Source organism: Erythrolamprus reginae, chromosome 2, assembly GCF_031021105.1.
Source record: "Erythrolamprus reginae isolate rEryReg1 chromosome 2, rEryReg1.hap1, whole genome shotgun sequence".
Classification (NCBI taxonomy): domain Eukaryota; kingdom Metazoa; phylum Chordata; class Lepidosauria; order Squamata; family Dipsadidae; genus Erythrolamprus; species Erythrolamprus reginae.
This window is the reverse complement of record NC_091951.1, coordinates 242,466,145-242,482,077: the sequence shown is the minus strand read 5'-3', so window position 1 is coordinate 242,482,077 and position 15,933 is coordinate 242,466,145. Positions and strand designations below refer to the sequence as shown.

The 15,933-nt window shown below is 44.8% G+C and overlaps 1 protein-coding gene across 1 annotated transcript in view; it reads left to right on the top strand.

The window, feature by feature from the left end:
• The window catches only part of AMTN (amelotin), a 104,139-nt gene that overhangs the window by 67,319 nt on the left and 20,887 nt on the right, over positions 1-15,933 (top strand). The gene's annotated exons all lie outside the window — the stretch shown is intronic.

Sequence of the window (15,933 nt, the reverse complement as noted above, 5' to 3'; positions counted from 1 at the left end):
TGGCAGTGATGCCAAATTGTGAGCCCTAGGAATCATAAAAGTTTTAACAGACAGGAAAATAATATATTCTTTGGTCACTACCTAACTTTAAAATCTAAACCAAAACTGTTCCAAGTTCATAAACACACACACACGCACACACACACACACACAAACACACTGACCATATTTTGAATCCATTTCAAAAGCAGAAAGCACAATTTAAATTGAAATATTTATAAGTACAGTGGTACTGCTACTGCAAACGTCTCTACTTACAAACTTTTCTAGATAAGAACCACGTGTTCAAGATTTTTTTTGCCTCTTCTCAAGAACCATTTTCCACTTATAAACCCAAGCCTCTGAAACTGTAACCGGAAAAGGCAGAGAGGAGCCTCCGTGGGGCCTCTCTAGGAATCTCCTGGGAGGAAGCAGGGCCTCCACCCTCCCTGTGGTTTCCCCAATCGCATGTATTATCGCCGGCTTGACTTACCGGCCCACGGCACTTTTGCAGAAGGGCCGGGCAGACTCGGACCCTTCGATGGCGGCCGCCATCTTGTTTTCGGCCGAAATCTCGCGAGACGAGATTTTGGCCAGGAAAGCCTGGCCCACGTGGCCGGGCATGACGTGGGGACCGGGCGGGGCTTGCTGGCCCTATTTAAGGGCCGCAGGCCCCGGGCCAAGCCTTTTCGCCCGGACCCAGCACAGGAGCAGACACTCGGCTGAGAGCTGCTCCGGTCGCCATTTTGGGTGGCCTCGTGCGCGGCCGCCATTTTGTGGCTGGCAGCGTGGGCGAAAAGTTGTCGGTGGTGCCCAGCAGTGTCGGAGGACTCGACTGGAGCTACTATTTCTTCGTGGAGATCCCCCTCGGGCCCGAGGGGGACTGGTAACCTTGCTCCCGGCTGGGAGGAGGGCGCGGTTAGGCCCCGCCTGAACTTGGGGTGGGGCTGCTTGGCCTCTGGGGGGGTACCCGGTCTCGTGGTGTTCTTGGGGGCCAGCTTTAGGGCCGTTAATCGGCCTGCACGTGGGGGGAGCTTATTCTTTCTGGGCCTTTGAGAAGGGGGTCTGGGGGTTTGGACGGGCTTCTCCCTTTGCATTACTTTGTGAATTAGGTATGGCTTCAAAGAAGAGGCCTGCCACGGCCCCTATGGCTCCGCCGGCTGCGCGACCCAGGAGGGCCCTTAGGCCTTCTGCCCGGGCTCGGGCCAGTAGGGAAGGGCCTACGGGGGTGGTTCCTGTGCAAGGGGTGGTGGTTTCGTTGCCTCCTGCCCCTCAACCTGATCCTTCTCCTGCCATGTCTTGGGCCAGGGTTTTGGAGAGGCTCGACGAGCTCGAGCAGTGGAGAAGTGGATCGGGCCCCGGAGGGTCCCTCGAGCAGGTTCCTGCGGCGTTGGGAAGAGATCCGGTTGCGGCCCAGGCTGGGCAGATGGCTCCTGCTGGACGACTGGCCCCGGCGGGGCCGATGGTGGCTTTCCCGGGCCCCGCAACGATGGGCCCCCCGTGGATGTCATCAACCCCGTACGGGGCAGGTGAGGCTGCACCACACACTACACCGCTGTCCTTTCTTACTTCACCCACCTCGGGTTTCCCCCCGTCGGGGGTTGGGAGTGGGTCCAGTTTTTTGGGGTCTTCCACGGGCACCTGCGGGCAGGTCTGGGCGCCGCCGGTTCCTCCTTCGGGGCCGCTGGCGGCTGGCCCTGCTCCGCTGCCCGGGCCAGGTCCTACGGGGGTACCTGCGGTGCCCGGGGTAGGGGGGTGGGTCCCTCCAGCCCCTGCTGTTATGCCCCCGCTCCCTGTCTTGCCCTACCCCCAGGGTGTGGGAGTTTTCGGTGTTGCGGCCAACACGGTATGGGACCCGTTCGCTTGCATTAAAGCAGGGGCCATCCCGTGCGGGTTGCCGTCCACCCCTCTCGGATGCCACCTTCACCCTTCGGTGAAGGAGGCTATATGGCGAGGTGAATATGTGGATCTTTTTTCGCTTTTGAACCGAGAGGTTCCCAAGCAGGAGAAAGAGATTGTCCCGGGGGAGAAAACAAAGAAAGCAAAAGTAACAAAATGCTTCAGCTCCTGGCTGTATGCTTTTCTTACTTATGGGTCTGTGGTGATTCAGAGGCAGCCGGCTATGGCCGCTGCCATGCTTAAATATATAGATTTGATTGCCAGGGCCCACTTCGAGTATAAGGGCACCATATGGCGCCATTATGATAAAGGCTTTGTATGAGGATGGCGGTAGAGCCTAACTTGCCTTGGGATATGGTGGTTCCGGACCTTAGGTTCCGGGCCACGCATATGTCTGGAAAGGAAGGGTGTGAGCATACGGATAGTGGGCACTTCATGGAGGAGGAGCCTGGTGCGGCTTCGCCGGCCAAGGCGACTCCTGGTGTGGCTGGCAAGGGGGCCTCGCCCGCTTGTCACGAGTTTGCTGCAAAGGGGCGTGTTTTCGTCCCTTTTGTAAGTACAAGCATGCCTGCGGGAATTGTGGGGGGTCCCATGCAGCTTCCGTATGTCCCCGCCCCAAGAAAGGGGCGGAGAAGAAGGGCGGGGGTCCAGGAAAACCTCCCCCACCAGCTGGGGGAAAAGGGGCCCAGCCCAATTGATGTTTCTGTGCTTGAGGGTTGGTTGGTTGACTACCACCCTCGCCCGAGAGCCGAGTTGCTCTTGAGGGGTTTCTCCGAGGGATTTAGGATCCCTTACGTGGGTGTTAGGAAGGCTTTCATGTCGGGCAACCTCAGGTCGGTTGTCGGACATGAGGACATTGTTCGGGCTAAGATTCGAAAGGAGGTGGCTGAGGGCAGGGTCCTTGGGCCTTTCCCGGAGCCACCCTTTTCGAATCTTAGAGTGTCCCCCCTTGGGGTGGTCCCCAAAAAGGCGAGTGGTGAATTTCGGTTGATTCACCATTTGTCTTTTCCGAAAGGGGAGTCAGTGAATGACTTCATTCCTGACGAACTTTGTTCAGTCCGGTACGCATCCTTTGATGCGGCCGTGGCCATGGTTAGGGAGTGTGGGGTGGGAGCCCTTATGGGTAAATGCGACATTAAGTCGGCATTCCGGCTCCTCCCCATTCACCCAGGCGACTTCGAGCTTCTGGGCTTCCATTTTGAAGGTGGTTTTTATGTGGACAGGGCATTGCCAATGGGCTGCTCTGTTTCCTGCTCCCTTTGTGTAACTGATCTGTCTTGGAATGTCTCACCAAAAGGGAGACACCCCCCTGCCTAAAGGTCAGATCAGTAAGCTGGAAAGCGCGGAGCGACAAGTCAGACTGCGAGGAGGCCATTGCCTCGCTGACCCTGAGGGCCCCAAAAAACATAACGCAAGTCGCTGCCCTAAAAAGACGGGCCTCGTACAGAGAGGCGCACAGACTGTCGAATGCCTGATTAATCAAAGACAGCTGCTGAACCGTCAGGGCCTGACGAGTGTCAGAAGGGAACCCCTGTCGCTCCCTCACCCAGCCTTCCAGCATCCTCCGGATGCGAAAATCACCCGAAAAATCACTAAACCCCCCCGCCTTGGACAGAAAGGCGAGGCCGGCTAACCTAGACCTGATAGTCCTAACTGAAAGGCCACGCCCCTTCAGCAGGACACAAAATTCAGCTAGGTGCTCAACCGGGGCAGGCCAGCTATGGGGGTAACCCTTACCCTGCCTGAAATCCCCAAACTCCTTACCTGCACGCTGGTAAGCTCGCAGGGTGCCAGGTGCTACGGACAAGGCGATCGCCCTGGAGGCCTCGTCTCTCCAGCTCTCGGGAGCCCGCCCAGGCTCCACAGGTGGGCTGGAAACACCTCTGGCGACTCTCGGGCCCACGGGGCCAGAGTCCGAAACCTGGACAACTGACCACGGGACAAGGCGTCAGCCACCCCGTTATCTAGCCCCGGGACGTGCCTAGCCAAAAACAATGCGTTTAGAGACAAGGACCTGTGCACAAAATGGCGGACAAGCCGCATTACCCTGTCACTCTTAGAGGACAGGGCGTTCACAACATGGACAACCGCTAGGTTGTCACACCAAAAATGCACAGTCTTGTCCCTAAACTGCTCTCCCCAGAGCTCTAAGGCCACTATCAAGGGGAAAAGCTCCAAAAAGGTCAAATCCTTAACCAAAGAACAGGCACTCCATTCCGGAGGCCATGCCGACCAGCACCACTGGTCACCTAACACTACCCCAAAACCACAAGTCCCTGCGGCGTCGGAGCATAGCTGCAGCTCCGCTTCCAAAAGAAGCTCGTGCCGCCAGAAAGACAACCCGTTAAAATGTTCCAAAAACTCCCGCCACACGCAGAGGTCAGCCCTGACCCCAGCGCATAAGCGGGTACGATGGTGGGGCAGACGTAGCCCTTTCATCGCATCATACAACCGGCGAGAAAAAGCCCTGCTTTTGAGCTTTGCGCAGCCACCGATCAGTCTGTGTGCCCGGTGGCTGCTTTGCAGCATTTTTGTGGCTTGCGGGGGTCAGGGCGGGGGTACCTTTTTAAACACCAGGATGGCACCCCCCTGACCCGGTATCAATTCTGGGCGTTAGTGTCGAAGGCAATGGCTCAGGTAGGCATGGATCCCGCCGGCTACGGAACGCATTCGTTCCGTATCGGCGGCGCCACTAGCGCGGCACTTTCTGGTTTCCCGGCCCAACGGATTCAGGAGATCGGCCGCTGGCGGTCGGCGGCATATTTGGGTTATGTTAGGCCCGCTGAGGATTCTGGGCAGGGTTTAGGCTAGGTAACCTCTCTGTGTGTGTCCTCTTCCAGGTTCCCAGTCCAGGCAGAAACCGATGGCGCTGCTGTGTGGCCACAGCATGGTCTTTTGGGCCGGCCGCTCAGCAGCCAGAAGCGCCATTGGGACCCAGTTGTCATTGGGACAGTGGGTCAATGTTGTTTGGATGGGCCGGAGAGGTATGCGGTGGGAGGGGCTCCTACCGACGTTGCTGGGTAATCAGCATCTCAGGGCTGTACCCGGCGCTGCTGGGCGGGCGGCTACCCAGGGTCGCGCCCAGATGGGACTGGGTGGTCGGCAACCCATAGCCGCACCCAGATGGCTGGTCTTGCACCTCGGTGGCAATGACCTGTGCCTGCTTGGTGGTCTACCGTTGATCATCCAGGCGCACGAAGACCTGCGGTGGCTTCGCACGGTGTGGCCCACCACGCAAGTGGTGTGGTCAGAGATCCTCCCAAGGATCGTTTGGAGGGACGCCATTTCCCTTAGGGCCATACACCGGGTCAGGCGTAGGGTGAATAAGGCCTTGGGAAAAACAGTCAGGGAATTAGGGGGGGTTGTAGTGGCCCATCCCCTCATCACCGTAGATCGGCCGTGGCTTTACCGGGCCGATGGCGTTCACCTGTCAGAACAGGGGAACGCCATTTTCTTACAGGACCTGCAGCGGTCTCTGCGTGAGCTGGCGCAGATAGAGGGGGGAGTCGGGGGGCCAAGATAGAGATCTGACCCCCGCTCCGTGGCAGGTTAGGGGCGGAAATCTGGGTGGTGGTTCAGCAACTGCGCGTTCTCCCTTGGGCATCTTTGGGGATGATTGACAGGTTCTCTCCAAGCTCATGGTGGGGTGCTACCTGCGCACTTGGGGGGAACCTGTCTTTGGGTCCCGCTATTGAAGTCCCAGGGTAGGGGTGAGCCAGCGGGACCCCCCTCATGCGAGTGCATGGCAGGGTCTCAGGTGAGGGAGAGGTCCCTCACCTGGACCAGCATCGACTACGCCCTTAGTTGCCCAGGAATGTTGACCTTTTACGTCATTTCCGCCCCGGAAGTGTTTGTTTGACCCTGCAGGTCCACTGTTTCCGGGTCATAGTTGAATATGTTGATTTATGCAAATTTATGCTAATTCATGCTAATTTAATTAATAAATTATGCAAATTTATTTTAATAAAAATGACCCAAGTTTAAATCCAGCTCTGGTGTCCGTGTCGTTACTCCGTCTCTTCTGCAATATTTGCTTTTACATTGATTCCTAAGGGAAAAATTGCTTCTTCTTACAAACTTTTCTACTTAAGAACCTGGTCATGGAACAAATTAAGTTCATAAGTAGAAGTACCACTGTATATTCCAAATTCTTAAATACAAATCATCTTCGCCGATTTGTTTTCATTAATCAGTTTCTTGGTATTGAGGTCTAGTGAAAAAAATTGGTAGAAAATTTAGAAAGAAATCTAGAGGCTACAACTACTGTTTGAGAGTATAGCTTACGCTTCTTTCAGGGTGATAGCTTAATCTTGTCCTACACAGATTCCTACACAGATGGCATATAAAATCCCCTTTTTCACAAAAGTCATTTAAATAGTGCCTACAAATGGAGAACATTTACAAGCCATAGACATTTCATGTTACTGGAATTTATTTAGCTGCAGTTGTTTCTTGGTTATGTAGTAGGGCATGCAGAGCACTAGAACATTGTACCAAACCAAAATAAAAATAAAAATGATGCATAACCTAAAGCAAAATTTCTACAGAAATTCTCACTTGTCCAAAAGGTGGACAACCAGATCATAGTTTTGCTAGACCCATCGTCGAATACAGCTCATCTGTTTGGAACCCATATCGCATCTCAGACATTATCACCCTTGAAAATGTCCAAAGATACTTCACCAGAAGAGTCCTTCACTCCTTCACTCGAAATAGAATACCCTATGAGACTAGACTTTCAATCCTGGGCATAGAAAGCCTAGAACTAAGACGCCTTAAACAAGATCTAAGTATTGCCCACAAGATCATATGCTGCAACGTCCTGCCTGTCAGGGACTACTTCAGCTTCAACCACAACAACACAAGAGCACACAACAGATTTAAACTTAATATTAACCGCTCCAAAGTTGACTGTAAAAAATATGACTTCAGTAACCGAGTTGTCAAAGCGTGGAACTTATTACCGGACTCCACAGTGTCATCCTCAAACCCCCAACACTTTACCCTTAGATTATCTACGGTTGACCTATCCAGATTCCTAAGAGGTCAGTAAGGGGCGAGTACAAGTGCACTAGAGTTCCTTCCATCCCCTGTCTTATTGCTCTCCTATATCTCCTATACCTTTCTTCTATTCCTATATCTCTTCTTCTATTCTTTCATTGATATGTTCTATTACTTTATCTTCTTTTCTATTCTTTCGTAGGTATATTTTACTATGAGTATCTCCTCTATAACCTTCATCATGTATTTTACTATGTGTATATAGATATATACCCACTAAAACCCTCTTTGTGTATTGGACAAAATAAAGAAATAAAAATAAAAAAAATAGTTGTCCAAAAGGTGTCTTTTCATTTTTCCTTGAAGATGGTTCACTTCTCATCCAAGCTTCTTCAGTTTTGTCTGAATGGTGGAAGATGGAAGGATTTACATGCAGTCATCTGGTCATTAGCAGAGAGGGCAAATGGGCATGAAACTTTCTTACAACACAGTCCTTTCAGCAGTTCAAAGAAGATTCCATACCAATTTGCACTATTGAGGTGACTCTGCGGGCACAAATAAACCTCCAACTGGCCTCAAGCATTCTCAGAAAGAGGGCTAAGAATCAGATGACTTCATTTTAAGTCTTCCATCCTCCATCATTCAGATAGAACTGAAAGAGCTTCTTGGATGAGAAGAGAAATGTCTTCAAGGAAAAACAAAGTCCAGTTGACCTTTTGAAAAAAGCATCTGAATCCCCTGGGATTGGGCAGCATAGAAGTCAAATTAATAAATAATAAATAAATACAATCTTTGGGACTAAAGGAAAATTCTGTCTTACTTGTCCATCCTTCATAGCTTAATCTACTGTGAGACTAAACAGACACTTGGTCTAGGAACAACACTTCCAAATCCCAAGTATTGGACAGCAGAACCACCTTACGTGTGGAACCAAGGGTAAAATGAATTGGAAAAACTATAGAGGGGTATTATCAATGCCATTCTTGTGGAACAATCTGGCCACAGTAGGACAAGACTGTTATTGCCTCAAACAGTTTCTAAACATTTCTCCCCCCTGTTTAGGAGGGTAACATCCCCCCCCCCCCATAAATGTTCTCTTTAGTGCAGCAGGGGTTTTCTTGATTTCAGACAGACTGATTTTTGATGACTGGGTCCTGCGTCAAGAAGGATTTGGAGTTATTTTTGTAGTCATTAGACATACCGGAAAGGAAGCTCTTAACTGGCAAAACAGTACCAAAACTATTTTCAGAGATCAGTAGGGGATTAGGAGTACCTTGTGAATCAGATGTGTTGATTGGGTTTTGCCATTATATATAGTTAGGCTAAGTCTGGTATGAATTGTGCTTTTGCTTACTCTACAGTATAATTCATTTATTACATGCAGTTCTTGACCTAGAAGGGAAATATTTGTTTCACTGTGCTCTACAGAATAGGTGGAGAAGTGAAATTATACCCCATTAGTTGGAGTTGTCATTTTCCACTCTGTTATCACACAAAAATTAACCTTGCTTTCTGTATTGCTGATGCTGCATTCATCTCTATTACAATTTTGTTTTATAGTCTCAAAGACAATTTGCCTCCGCATAACCATTAATTTTAATGGGATGGCCACTTATCCAATTATCAGATTAGGTGTGGGATTGATACAAGAAATAACTTGTTAAAATGGTCCTTTTCAGAGGGTGGAATGGGAGGTTCATTAAGACTAAGAAAGATGGAGCAATATAGGTGAGAAGGCAAGAAGAAGAAGAAAATGAATAGCCTGGCCATGGTTCAATACTAAACCAGAGATCAGGTTTCTTAGCAACCAACATATGTGTTTGATTGCGTCATTGCTACTGTTTTGTCCATCTTGCCAATGGCAGTCCCTGGATTGTAGATCATATGTTGTTTTCAGTCAGAAAAAAGTGTGGACAATGGGTTCATAGCAATAGCAATAGCACTAAGACTTATATACTGCAGTTTACAAGGTTAGAATATTACTCCCAACAATCTGGGTCCTCATTTTACCAATCTCAGAAGGATAGAAGGCTGAGTCAACCTTGACCCTGCTGAGATTTGAACTGCCAAATTGAAGTCAGCCAGCAGAACAGTAATGGGAGCTCACCCCTTTATGCGGCACTAGGGATTCAAACCTCTGAACTGCCGACCTTTTGATTGACAAGCTCAGCGTCTTAGCCACTGAGCCACCATGTCCCTGTATTATACAGTTCAACAAGAATATTTCTGATTTCAAATCTATATGCTGCTCATCTGTTTCAACATTTTCCTCCATATTAATCTATAATTAATCTCTTCAATTTTTGCTGGGTTTTTCAATAACCAAATTCCCAAATATTTTATTTTTTTAAGTCCTAATTTCAACCCTGATTCTTTCCTAATTTCTATCTGTTCTCTCGGATCTATATTTAAACACATAATCTCTGATTTTTCCATATTAACCGACAGTCCCGATTCCTGCTTAAACTCTTGTAAAATATTTATTATACCTTTAATCATTTCCATCGGGGTCTGGGTCAATATAATTGCATCATCTGCAAATAAATTTATTTTCATTTCTAATTCCCCTATTGTATATCCTGCTCAAGTGTTATCTTGTCTTATCTTATTAGCTAAGATCTCTATTGCTATTACGAATAATTTTGGAGACAAAGGGCATCCCTGCTTGGTGCCGTTTAATATTTTAATACTCTGCGTTCTTTATCTTTGTGGAAAGATAAAAAGCTAAGGAGACTCTCTAAAATAAGAGCTTTAAAAATGATGATAGCTCCCAAGATGATGTACCTATTTCAGGTGCTGTCGGGGGGGCTATCGGTATGTAAGGTTAAAGAGTGGGACAAAAAACTAAATTATTGGATTGAAGAAGACAAGAGACCAAGAATAAGAAGAAAGTGGTTAATTGCGAATGAAAAAGAGGGGGGATGGGGAGTTCCATGTTTGGAGCTGTATAGGGAAGCTTTTCAAATGGAAAGGTTAATGGAGTTGCAATTAGGTGAAAATAAATGGGCGAAATTGGAAAAACAGATAAACGGGATGAACAATAGAGAATTAATTTTTAGAAAGTGGAATAGGAGTGATATAGGTAAATTAATAGGCCCAATGAAAGGGACTATGGAAATTTGGAAAAAATGGTAGGGGAAAATAGGATTATATAAATCTAATCTGTCATCGCTTTATGTAATAAATAGAGAAAACGAAATTAACTTAAATAGGGTTATAGGAGAGTTGAAGGGAAGAGGGATAACTAAGATAGAACAGTTATACGAGAAGGATGGCAGGCCAAGTAGAAATCGTATAGAATGGTGGTTAGGTAAGGGAAGGTGGCTACAAATAAATGCAATATGTAAATATCTAAATGAAAGGGAGAATAAAGAAGTATTATGGAGGGAGGAGACAGGGTTAGAGAAAATAATAAGAGAAAAAAGTGAGGGGATAAAGGCGCAAGCAACTAATATATACAAATTGCTAGTGCAGTCAGATGGGGACACGATTGATGGATTGACTAAATGGTGGCAAAATGAGATATTAGTAGAGGTACAAGAAATGGAAAATATAGTAGAAGATATAAGGAAAATTAAAAATACAAGAATCAGGGAAATGAGAAGGAAAATATTACATAAGTGGTATTTCACTCCCGTTCAATTTGCACATTTTCAGCAGAATGTCAGGGGGAATTGTTGGCATGGTTGTCAAGACAAAGGAGTGTTTATGCATATGTTTTGGGAATGCCCGATAGTGCAGGAATTTTGGCAAAAAGTGAAAGAGGATATCAATAGAATGTTAAATATACAATGGACAATCACTAAGGAAATGGCAGTACTAGTAAAAAGTAATGCGATGGGAGAATTTAGAGAAATAAAAAAGCAGCAATAGAAAGCGCTCAGGCAGTAATAGTTCTGGGTTGGAAGAATGCGACAAAATGGACAATGCAAAATTGGTATAGGTACATGGTGGACCATATTCAATTTGAAATTATGGAAAAAAGGATAAATTTGGATAATGAAACTGAGTTGGGACAGCTGATGGGACGGTGGGACAAGGTAAGACGATATATGACGAGCAGAATCCGAGACCAAGCTACAAGAAATAAATTGGAATCACTCTATAATATGTAAACAGATATATTGCTCTTGGGTTAAGTGGATTGTACAAGAAATACCCCCAATTTGGTGGTGGGGAATGTGTGTATGTCGGGGTGGTGGGCACAATTCACTACGCACTGTTTTATGTTGTGTGATGTTAAATTGTTAAAAATCAATAAAAAATATTTTTTTAAAAAATCTATATGCTGCTTTTTCATTTTTTTCTAACCAAGTATATATTTTAGTCCAATAGTCCAGCCTTTGAGTAGGTCCACCACATAGGTAAAATGAACCTTGGAAACTTTTGCATTTCAATTGGAAACCAAGGACCCTGAATATGGAGAAAGAATGAAGAGACACACACAGCAAGATGCTTGAAGTCCAGTGTTCAAGTTTCCACAGTCTGGGTTGATTTGCGGAGCCATGTCATCTGCTGGTGTTGGTCCACTGTGCTTCATTAATTCCAGGGTAAACACAGCCGTCTACCAGGAGATTTTGCAGTACCTCCTGCTTCCTCCCGCCGACAAGCTTCATGGAGATGCTGACTTCAATTTTCCAGCAGGATTTGGCACCTGCCCACACTGCCAAAAGCACCCAAAATTGGTTCAATGACCATGGGATTACTATGCTTGATTGGCCAGCAAACTCGCCTGACCTGAACCCCATAGAGAATCTAAGGGGCATTGCCAAGAGAAAGATGAGAGACATAAGACAAAACAATGAGGAAGAGCTGAAGGCCACTATTGAAGCATCCTGGTCTTCCATAATAGGTCAGCAGTGCCAGAGGCTGATAGCTTCCATGCCATGCCGCATTGAGGCAGTAATTGCTGCAAAAGGGGCCCAAACCAAGTATTGAGTACTTATGCATGCTTATACTTTCCAGAGGTCTGATATTGTTCTATGTACAATCCTTGTTTTATTGATTGCATGTAATATTCTAATTTTCTGAGATTGTGGATTTGGGTTTTCATGAGCTGTACCCCATAATCATCACAATTATGACAAATCACGGCTTGAACTATCTTGCCTTGCACATAATGAGTCTCTCTCATATATTATGTTTCACATTTTAAGTTGTATGACTGAAATAAATGAACTTTTGCACGATATTCTAATTTTTTGAGATTCATCTATACATGATTTATTTTTAAATTAAATGCAGTACAGGGGAAATCAGACATTGGGGTATCTAAACAGTGAGTGTATGGCCATTTTTAAGTTGTTACTTTCTGTTCCTGTCTGATCTAGTCTGAGATCCCGGTACATACAAGATGCTTTTAGACTGCAAATCACAGAAACCTAGAAGACTGATGGCAGAAAAAGACCTCAGGGTCCATCTAGTCTGCCCTTATACCATTTCCTGTATTTTATCTTACAATGGATATATGTTTATCCCAGGCATGTTTAAATTCAGTTACTGTGGATTTACCAACCACATCTGCTGGAAGTTTGTTCCAAGGATCTACTACTCTTTCAGTAAAATAATATTTTCTCACATTGCTTTTGATCTTTCCCCCAACTAACTTCAGATTGTGTCCCCTTGTTCTTGTGTTCACTTTCCTATTAAAAACACTTCCCTCCTGGACCTTTTTTAACCCTTTAACATATTTAAATGTTTCAATCATGTCCCCCCTTTTCCTTCTGTCCTCGCAGATTGAGTTCATTAAGTCTTTCCTGATATGTTTTATGCTTAAGACCTTCCACCATTCTTGTAGCCCGTCTTTGGACCCGTTCAATTTTGTCAATATCTTTTTGTAGGTGAGGTCTCCAGAACTGAACACAGTATTCCAAATGTGGTCTCACCAGCGCTCTATATAGAGGGATCACAATCTCCCTCTTCCTGCTTGTTATACCTCTAGCTATGCAGCCAAGCATCCTACTTGCTTTTCCTACCGCCCATGAATAATCATGCTATTGTTCATCTACTCTGCCCCTGAAAAGTGGGCCCAATTTTATTTAGCCCATTCAATATATTATTCTATTCCTTCTCAGAAAGAAAAAAAAATCCCTCCATGACCACAGACATTCTGCGACATAATGATACTTATGATAATAAGATGTTGGGTACTGCGTGATACACAAATTATCACCTGTGGGTTTTGCTCTGATGACTACCCACCTGAATAGGAGTTTAAATTCATGCAAGGGGGACAGATAACATTCAGAAGGGTTATAGCTACTGAAGGAAGAGCTTTAATGAAACTCTAAGCACCGAATTTTTGTTCTGTTTACATCTGCAAGAGAATTGTGTGGTAAGAGATGCTTGTGATGTCAAGGTTGATAATTGTGAATGATGATGCTTTTAAGATACTAGAAGGGAAAATGAAATTTCTGATTCTTTCACACAGGTACCAACTTGAAACATGAAGATTATAATTTTACTTCTTTCTCTTTTGGGGCTGACATTCTCCCTACCAGTAAGTTATCTTTAAATTTTTTCACATGTTTCTTTTGGTGGTGTAGTTTCTAAGCAAGCTGAAAGTGTAGTATATATTTCAAAAAGCATAGAGCCAAGTTTCACCTTGATGCCAAACAGACTTGTTCTCTGTAATTCTAGGCTTGCACAAGCACCAAATCCTACCAAATTTGGGATTTTAATTAGCGTAAAGTAATTTTGTTCTTTATCTGATGTTACCTATTCTCATTAGTTAGCAAAATCTCGTGTATTAGCAGCTGTAAAAATGTCCAATTACAAACATTTCTAAATAGAATTTCAGTTTTCTGAAGGCTATTCTGGGATATTTCTCCTCTCCACACATACTACCTAGGGAGAGAACTACAGATGTCTTTATTTTACATTGTTGTAGGAAGGAGCATTAGGGGCAAGGCGAGTCTTCGGAGAGGGGCGGCATACAAATCTAAGTAATAAATAATAAATAAATATGCTAAATTTTAAGCTTTTTCAAGATTTTGTGGTTTCTTAATTATGTTTGGAGGAGAAAGTTTGCAATTGTTTCTCTTTCAGTTTGTTTGTCAGATAGATTGCCTGAAGGCAATATACAGTATATATATCTATATGCCTTCTGGGCAGCCTGGAACAATCTTAACCATTTGTGTTAAAATGTATAAAATCATCTCCCACTTTTGAAGGAGAGATGAGGAAATCACACTCTTATAGTCAACTAGATCCCTTAGATTTCATGTGTGAAAGGTCTGATGCTATTGGGAAATATCTAAACAATGATAATACCCTCGATTTTCGCGGGTTCGAACTTCGCGAAACGTCTATACCATGGTTTTTCAAAAATATTAATTAAAAAATACTTTGCAGGTTTTTTCCCTATACCACAGTTTTTCCCACCCGATGACATCATATGTCATCACCAAACTTTCGTCCGCCTTTAATAAATATTTTTTTAATAAACTTTAATAAATAAACATTGTGAGTAATAATCTAAATGGTTGCTAAGGGAATGGGAAATTGCAGTTTAGGGGTTTAAAGTGTTAAGGGAGGGCTTGTGATACTGTTCATAGCCAAAAATAGTGTATTTACTTCCGCAACTCTACTTCGCGGAAATTTGACTTTCGCTGGTGGTCTTGGAACGCATCCCCCGCTAAAATCGAGGGAACACTGTACTCTTATTTGTGCAATGTCTGCACATGGGCTTATGTACATTTTCGGAGATTGGAAAAAATAAGATATTCCAATTGCTGAATTGAAAATGAGAACAAAAATAATATTTATTTATTTTTGGTTGGTGTTCCATCACTGGAAGTTTTCAAAAAGAGACGGGACTATTTGTCTGAAATTGTTTAGGGTCTTGTGCCTGAGTAGGGAGTTGGATTAGAAGATATCTGGGGTCCCTTCCAATTGTTCTATGTTTTAACTGGTTTCAGTGTTCTAGGACTATACTACTTGCATTTTGTTGAAATAAAGTTGAGGGGTGTATGTCATAGTTCCCTCTAAGCTGAGCAGTGAGCAATCGCTCACTTAAAAATCATCATCAACTCAGAGTTTTCCAAACCTGCCCAGAAGCCGAGAGGGAAAGAGTGAGAGGGAAGGAGAGAGAGAGGAAGAGAGGAAGAGAGAGAAACAGATAGAAAAAAGAGAGGAAGGAAAAGAGAAAGAAAAAGAATGGGAGTAAGGAAGAGAGAAAGAAAATCAAAATCTAGTTTGAAACTAGCTCAACTATTTAAGTGGCATTTTGATATTGATAGAGTTGCCCTATTATGAGCTCACTGTTATAGGCAAAACAGGGTGGGTTTTTTATTTGTTTGTTTGTTTGTTTGTTTGTTTAATATTTCTGTGCCTCCCAGTCCCGAAGGGACTGCTGCTCAGACACTATACTTTTCCGCCCACCCCCCAAAAAAATTAGAGGGAACACTGGTGTATGTGTGTGCAAAGAGGAATAAAGAGAAGTTGAGAGGAAAAAGAGAGACTGAATCAGAGTGCCCTTGAGAAAAAGAAGTAAGTGGGGAAAAAAGTATTTGAAGGGCTGGATTAAACTTATTTTACATCCTTTCAGGAAATTACCATATATATTTTTATTTATTGAACATTGACTCTTTCACAAACACACAGTGAAGTGTGAACTAGAACAGATACGAAATGCATAATGTTCAGCTGAACTATAACCAAGGGGGAGATAGAGTGAAGGGGAAAGAGTGAAAAAAGAAAAGAGAGAAAAGGAAAGAAAAGACACAAAGAGGGAGAGAAAATGGTTAGTGATAACAGAAACCAATAGTCTGTATGTTGAGAAAACATCAAACATGTAAGTCCCTATAAGATACCAGGAGTTGAGGAAAACTCAATTGAACTCCCAGGTGACTTTCATTATTCTATATATTTGTTCCCCAATTTTCTTTTCTCAAAGAAAAAAGTTTAAAGATTTGTAGGATGACTTTAAGTTGGTCTCCAAGATGCCTCCCATCTTTGTGGCTATGAAAAGCGAGGCAACAAGGAGCAGAGTTGGTTCTTAGCAGTTGCTCTGATCTAATGTTAACTGAAGCAAATGGATTAGAAAATAGAAAA